The 7,838-nt window shown below is 44.8% G+C and overlaps 1 long non-coding RNA gene across 6 annotated transcripts; it reads right to left on the bottom strand.

The window, feature by feature from the left end:
* Positions 1 to 863: 863 nt before the first annotated feature.
* On the bottom strand, positions 864 to 4,543 carry LOC136198266 (uncharacterized). Of its 6 annotated transcripts, none has more exons than XR_010672715.1 (8): positions 4,380 to 4,543; positions 4,109 to 4,324; positions 3,963 to 4,049; positions 3,752 to 3,891; positions 3,512 to 3,696; positions 3,347 to 3,462; positions 1,785 to 3,283; positions 864 to 1,723 (listed from the first exon to the last, which is right to left on the bottom strand). It is a non-coding gene; the product is annotated as an uncharacterized lncRNA (long non-coding RNA). The 6 variants fall into 6 exon arrangements; XR_010672717.1 differs by having other exon boundaries at positions 864 to 1,430; positions 2,877 to 3,283; XR_010672714.1 differs by having other exon boundaries at positions 864 to 3,150; positions 3,198 to 3,283.
* Positions 4,544 to 7,838: the final 3,295 nt, after the last annotated feature.

Below are 7,838 nucleotides of genomic sequence, written 5' to 3'. Positions count from 1 at the left end.
ACCCTAACCCTAACCCTAACCCTAACCCTAACCCTAACCCTAACCCTAACCCTAACCCTAACCCTAACCCTAACCCTAACCCTAACCCTAACCCTAACCCTAACCCTAACCCTAACCCTAACCCTAACCCTAACCCTAACCCTAACCCTAACCCTAACCCTAACCCTAACCCTAACCCTAACCCTAACCCTAACCCTAACCCTAACCCTAACCCTAACCCTAACCCTAACCCTAACCCTAACCCTAACCCTAACCCTAACCCTAACCCTAACCCTAACCCTAACCCTAACCCTAACCCTAACCCTAACCCTAACCCTAACCCTAACCCTAACCCTAACCCTAACCCTAACCCTAACCCTAACCCTAACCCTAACCCTAACCCTAACCCTAACCCTAACCCTAACCCTAACCCTAACCCTAACCCTAACCCTAACCCTAACCCTAACCCTAACCCTAACCCTAACCCTAACCCTAACCCTAACCCTAACCCTAACCCTAACCCTAACCCTAACCCTAACCCTAACCCTAACCCTAACCCTAACCCTAACCCTAACCCTAACCCTAACCCTAACCCTAACCCTAACCCTAACCCTAACCCTAACCCTAACCCTAACCCTAACCCTAACCCTAACCCTAACCCTAACCCTAACCCTAACCCTAACCCTAACCCTAACCCTAACCCTAACCCTAACCCTAACCCTAACCCTAACCCTAACCCTAACCCTAACTGGAATCAGTCTTAGGGGCAAAGCACCCTAACGCCTGACCCATAACCCTACCCTCTAACCCTAAGAACCCTAGCCCTTACCCATAACCACTAACCCTAACCCTAACCCTAACCCTAACCCTAACCCTAAATTGACCCCAAAAATAAAAGTGATAATAACACAAGCAGTAGCGACTGTCGCGTTGTCAATAAAGATCTGACCGATCCCAAAATTGACAGCCATACCGCAACTTGTCATATCACAAATGAGGACAATGTTCCACTGACAAAGGAGGAGGTAGCCGTCCTCGAGAAAGGACTCAAATTCATACCAACCCCTCGACGCTACAGTCGAGGACGAATGCGAGCGGAATTCGAAAAATTCTGCCGCACCATGCGTCGCACGTACTACAATGCAGTACGAGCCACGACGACAAACAGTCGTACGATGCAATGGAGAGAGGGCTTGGCAAGAGAACACCCTATCACGCCCTTCCTCCCAAAACCACCATTACCACACCAACCATCCGAACAGAGGGTGGATACAAATTCGAGCAGGAAAGCCGCAAAACAACCGTCAGAAATGACGTTGAATAAAGGCCCTGCCGAAGCTTGCCAAACGCTATCCAAATTCTTCCAACGTACCATAACATCAATACAAGAAATTCGACCAAAGATACCCACGTCGAATATGACAAAAGAAGAATGGAAAGCGTTCGAGCAACTACAGAAACGCAAGGACATTATCATCAAGCAAGCTGACAAGGGATCGGGCATTGTCGTGCAGTCAAAAGACGCATACATACGACACGGCAGGGCGCACGTACAAGATGAAAAAACGTACGTACCCCTCACAGACGATCCTACGCCGGCACTAACAAAAGAGATCAACGATATCTTGGACTCTTTTGCCAACCTCGGCCTGATTGACAAAATCGAACATAAGGCCCTACTACGCAGCGATGAGACCGTGCGCACACAAGTGCTCTACTTCCTTAGGAAGATTCACAAGAATCCCTATGGAATACGACCCATCGTTAGCGGCTGCTCGGGACCAACGGAGGGAATATCAGCCTACGTTGACTCGATACTGCAACCCATTGTTTGCATGACGGCTAGTTTCCTCAAGGATTCAAAGGCCTTCATCCAAGCAATAGAATCGACACCCATTGCCCACCACGCAATTTTGGTGTCGATCGACGTTTCAGCTCTCTACACGAGCATTCCCCAACAAAAGGGAATTATCGTTTGCCAAGAGGCAGTGAGAGACTTCTATCCGGACAAACCGGATCTACCAAACGTCATCTCAACATTTTTGGAATTCATTCTCAAGGCAAATGTGTTTACCTTTAACGGTAAACCATTCAAACAAAAACACGGCACTGCTATGGGCACAAAATGTGCACCATGCTTTGCAAATCTTTTCATGAACGGTCTGGAGACGAAATTTCTCGAGACTCGTCCATTGGACAAACAGCCATCAATGTGGAAACGCTACATTGATGACATTTGGTGTGTCTGGCCCCACTCACGTGAAGATCTCGAAATCTTTCTACAGGATCTAAACTCCTTTGATCGAGACTTAAAATTCACGTGGGATATAAGTGACACAGAGGCAAACTACCTCGACGTACACTTATATAAAGGCCAACGATTTTACTCCACACCCAACGAAGGACTCTTGGACGTGGAAACGTACTTCAAACCAACGAATACGTTCCAATACGTCCACTTTACGTCGGCCCATCCGCCGGGCGTAAAGAAAGCCATTCCCCTAGGGGAAACACACCGCTACCTACGCTCAACTTCCGACAAGGAAGCATTCGAACGTAGGAAAAGACAGCTGGAAACACGCCTCGAAAAACGAGGATATCCAGTGACTTTTACGCGGCCGCTCATCGAACGTCTACCGTTCGATAAACGCAAGGATCTACTCGCAACCCAAACGGGTGACAGTCCCCACAACACGGGACAAACGAGTGGACCTGCCTCATCATCATCCTCCTCGACCACAAACGACGAGAATGATGAACCGACACCAAAGAAGGGACGACGACAGAGGGGGTCAAAAGCACCCTTTGTCTTCCCAACAACCTTCTGCCCCTGGGTAGGTTACGAAGCTCGAAAGAGCATCGATTCCCATTGGCATCTGATCGAAGAAAATCCTTACCTTAAGGAGATATTCCCCGAGAAGCCAATAATGGCGTTCAAACGCCTATCCAATCTGGCCGACAAACTCGTACGAGCCAGAATCCCAGATGAAACTCAGCCCCACAAAAGGACCGAGTTTATCGTCCGTCGTCTTGTCCCATCGGCAATGACGACATTGACAGGCCTCCCAGCGCTCACAGCGCCATGCGGAGATGCCCGATGCGGCGCCTGTCCAATGACGACAAAGAAACGCGTCGTCTCAAGCTACTTCAGTCACAAGAAGTATGCGTTACCTACAGGTATGGAAATACTTACGTGTAGGTCCAAACGAATCGTCTACCTCCTCGAGTGTCCACACTGTCGCAAACAGTACGTAGGACAAACGAGCCTAACGCTCGGCCTCCGAATGCGGTCACATAGACAGCACTGGAGAGAGGGGAAAAACAAATTACTCTACAATCATCTAAAGCGTAATGGACTCGCGCTTACCGATCTGTCTCTAACCGCCCTGGAGCAACTTCCAGCCGAGGCAAACGTCAAAGAAACAAGATGTGCCCTCCTTCGAAAAGAGAAGGTATGGATTGCCCGCCTGGACACAATGTTCCCTAAGGGATTCAATACAGAGAACAAAACACTCGTATTGAAATGAGATACCTTCTTCTCCATTCAACTAGAAGGGGACGTGTCAAAGAAAATTTTGACGATACGTTCCCCTTGCTGCTTCCTCCTCTTCTTCTTTGTTTCACACAAAAAATCTTCTCTACCTTCAGCGGGGAAAATGGCAACAGAAAGGAAGATACGTCTAGTATCACCAATACACCTTCCTACGCCACCCTAACCTGGAAGAGAGAAGCATTAGAAAACAAGGAATCGAAAAGTAAGGATACCACTTACCTTGAGTCTTCTCTACAAAGAGAAGAAGAAGAAGAAATAGAAGCCCCATCATCCCACAGGAAGGAATAGAGAGGAAAGAAAAAGGAGAAGACAATCCACGTCTTCACCCCTTTTCTTCATCCCCTTTCCTGGTTTTGAAACTGCAAAGAGAAATCGTCAGAGAAAAAATTTTTTTTTTTTTTTGACGATACGTTCTCCTTGTTTTTTTTACCAAAAAAATCTTCTCCATCTTCAGCGAGGAAATGGCAGCGAAAAGGGATACGTATAGTATCGCAAAAACACACCTCTCCACGCCACCCTACAATGAAGAGAGAAGTATTAGAAAAGCAAGGAAAGAAAAATCAGGATATCACTTACCTTGAATACTTTCCAAAGAAGAAATACATCAAATATTTCAAATATATAGCAAGCAGAAACACAATAGGGCACTCTCCAGCCCATCCCCTATAAAAAAGGAAAGAAACAGGAGAAAGCAAAAAAACACACGAAATGTGTAAATGGTATGAAAACGTACCGTCTCCTCTGCACACCTCCTCGACCCATCCATTTCTGGCTCTCTCTCTCTCTCTCTCTCTCTAAAGAAAAGAAAGTAAGAAGAAAGAAGGAAAGAAAGATTGAAGAAACGTACCTCTCGTATTGGTCGAGTAGATTGTGGCATCTCAGGATCTCCTCTTCCTTCTCCTCCGATCACGCGTTTGGAACGTCCGTGTCTAGGAGCGAGTAGGTCAGGGCTCTTGTGGTTAGCTGTAGGTTAGCGGAGATGATAAGGTTCGCAAAAATAGTGGCCAGAATTTACACTGACCCTGAACCCTCTCCCTAACTCCTAACCATAATCCCAACACTAACCATAACCCTCGAATAACAAATTCGAAACGCTTTTTCGAAAGGAGACGGTCTACCGAACACTTTTCTGACCGTCTCTAATCGTTTGAGCAGCAAACGGGGCCGATAGAACGTGCTTTTCGATCGCGATCGATCGCGATTTTGGGAAGAACGCGCCCTTTTTACTTCTAAGAGTACAAACTTACCTTTTGAAGTCCTCCGGTTGTGTTTCGAATTTCGATTCCGACGCGGGAGAAGCCGTTCAGGTCTCATGAGGCAGTTCTTCGCTGTCACGTGTTGCGCATGCGCACAGTGACTGGATATTAAGCAGTATTGTCCAAATTTATAACGAACAATATTGCTGAGCCTTGATTATTAATTGGACGAGATTTCCAATTGCCATGGCGACACACGGACGCAGAAATTGAGGCAATAGAGTCCTGGACCCTGTTTTCTCACATTGAATGAGAACATGGAAACCAGTCTCTGTACATTCTCATAGTTCTGTCCTAACCCGTGCAAACCCTGACCCTTGAACCCAGTATAGGCAGGGACATTGATTCCCAGCCTTGTTCAAGGCAATATTGTACCACCTTGTTCCTCTGATTCAAAACAGAATATGGAACAAGCGGTCTACTGTCGAGTAAACCACATAGAGACTCAATATTGACTCTAGACGATGTGACGGGTGTTTTCCAATGACCATGTTTGGATACTGGATCGCTCACGTGACGTATGGGTATTCGGCTATCGACTGGCACCGTGAGAGGATTGATAACTCCTGGGCTCTAGCATTAGCGATGGGGGGACTCGTCCTTGCTGTCTACTTTTGTTATTCCCTACATGGTGTAACCCTAACCCAAAGTGCCAGGACAAATTGTCGTAGGACAAATTGTGTCAGGACAATTTGTCCTGGGGACAAATTGTCCCCAGGACAAATTGTCCCACGACAAATTGTCCCAGGACAAATTGTGTCAGGACAATTTGTCCTGGGGACAAATTGTCCCCAGGACAAATTGTCCCACGACAAATTGTCCCAGGACAAATTGTCCCAGGACAAATTGTCCCAGGACAAATTGTCCCAGGACAAATTTTCCCAGGACAAATTGTCCCCAGGACAAATTGTCCCAGGACAAAATCTCCTAGGACAAATTGTCCCCAGGACAAATTGTCCCCAGGACAAATTGTCCCAGGACAACTTGTCCCAGGACAAATTGTCCCAGGACAAATTGTCCTAGGACAAATTGTCCCCAGGACAAATTGTCCCCAGGACAAATTGTCCCAGGACAAATTGTCCCAGGACAAATTGTCCCCAGGACAAATTGTCCCAGGACAAATTGTCCTAGGACAAATTGTCCCCAGGACAAATTGTCCCCAGGACAAATTGTCCCAGGACAAATTGTCCTAGGACAAATTGTCCCAGGACAAATTGTCCCAGGACAAATTGTCCCAGGACAAATTGTCCTAGGACAAATTGTCCCCAGGACAAATTGTCCCCAGGACAAATTGTCCCAGGACAAATTGTCCCAGGACAAATTGTCCCCAGGACAAATTGTCCCAGGACAAATTGTCCCAGGACAAATTGTCCCAGGACAAATTGTCCCAGGACAAATTGTGCCAGGACAAATTGTCGTAGGACAAATTGTGTCAGGACAATTTGTCCTGGGGACAAATTGTCCCCAAGACAAATTGTCCCACGACAAATTGTCCCAGGACAAATTGTCCCAGGACAAATTGTCCCAGGACAAATTGTCCCAGGACAAATTTTCCTAGGACAAATTGTCCCCAGGACAAATTGTCCCAGGACAAATTCTCCTAGGACAAATTGTCCCCAGGACAAATTGTCCCCAGGACAAATTGTCCCAGGACAAATTGTCCCAGGACAAATTGTCCCAGGACAAATTGTCCGAGGACAAATTGTCCCAGGACAAATTGTCCCAGGACAAATTGTCCTAGGACAAATTGTCCCCAGGACAAATTGTCCCCAGGACAAATTGTCCCAGGACAAATTGTCCCAGGACAAATTGTCCCCAGGACAAATTGTCCCCAGGAGAAATTGTCCCAGGACAAATTGTCCTAGGACAAATTGTCCCAGGACAAATTGTCCCAGGACAAATTGTCCCCAGGACAAATTGTCCCAGAACAAATTGTCCCAGGACAAATTGTCCCAGGACAAATTGTCTTCAGGACAAATTGTCCCAGGACAAATTGTCCTAGGACAAATTGTCCCCAGGACAAATTGTCCCAGGACAAATTGTCCCAGGACAAATTGTCCCAGGACCAATTGTCCTAGGACAAATTGTCCCCAGGACAAATTGTCCCCAGGACAAATTGTCCCAGGACAAATTGTGAAGGACAATTTGTCCCCAGGACAAATTGTCCCCACGACAAATTGTCCCCAGGACAAATTGTCCCCAGGACAAATTGTCCCAGGACAAATTGTCCCAGGACAAATTGTCCCAGGACAAATTGTTCTAGGACAAATTGTCCCCAGGACAAATTGTCCCCAGGACAAATTGTCCCAAGGACAAATTGTCCCAGGACAAATTGTCCGAAGACAAATTGTCCCAGGACAATTTGTCCTCGGGACAAATTGTACCCAAGACAAATTCTGAATAAATGCAGAATTAATTCTGAATAAATGCAGAAATAATTTTGAATTAATGCAGAAGAAATGCCGAATTTATTCTGAATTAATGAAGAATTTATTCCGAATAAATGTAAAATTTATTCTGAATTAATGCAGAATTTATTCTGAATTAATAAAGAATTTTTTCTGAATTAATGCAGAATTTATTCTGCATTAATCTAGAATAATTTCTGCATTAATGCAGAATTAATTCAGAATTATTCAGAATTAATGCAGAATTTATTCTGAATTAATTTAGAATTTATTCTGAATTATTGCAGAATTTATTCTGAATTAATGCAGAATTTATTCTGAATAAATGCAGAAGGTATTCTGAATTAATGCAGAATTTATTCTGAATTAATGCAAAATTAATTCAGAATTTATTCTGAATTAATGCAGAATTTATTCTGAACTAATGCAGAATTTATTCTGAATTAATGCAGAATTTATTCTGAATAAATGCAGAATCAATTCTGAATTAATGCAGAATTAATTCAGAATTTATTCTGAATTAATGCAGAATTTATTCTGAATTAATGCAGAACTTATTCTGAATAAAAGCAGAATATATTCTGAATTAATGCAGAATTTATTCGGAACTAATGCCGAATTTATTCTGACTAAATGCAGAAT

This window comes from Oscarella lobularis, chromosome 18, assembly GCF_947507565.1.
Source record: "Oscarella lobularis chromosome 18, ooOscLobu1.1, whole genome shotgun sequence".
Taxonomy (NCBI): Eukaryota; Metazoa; Porifera; class Homoscleromorpha; order Homosclerophorida; family Oscarellidae; genus Oscarella; species Oscarella lobularis.
Note: the sequence above shows the minus strand (reverse complement) of the source record. Positions and strands in the feature narration are given on the sequence as shown.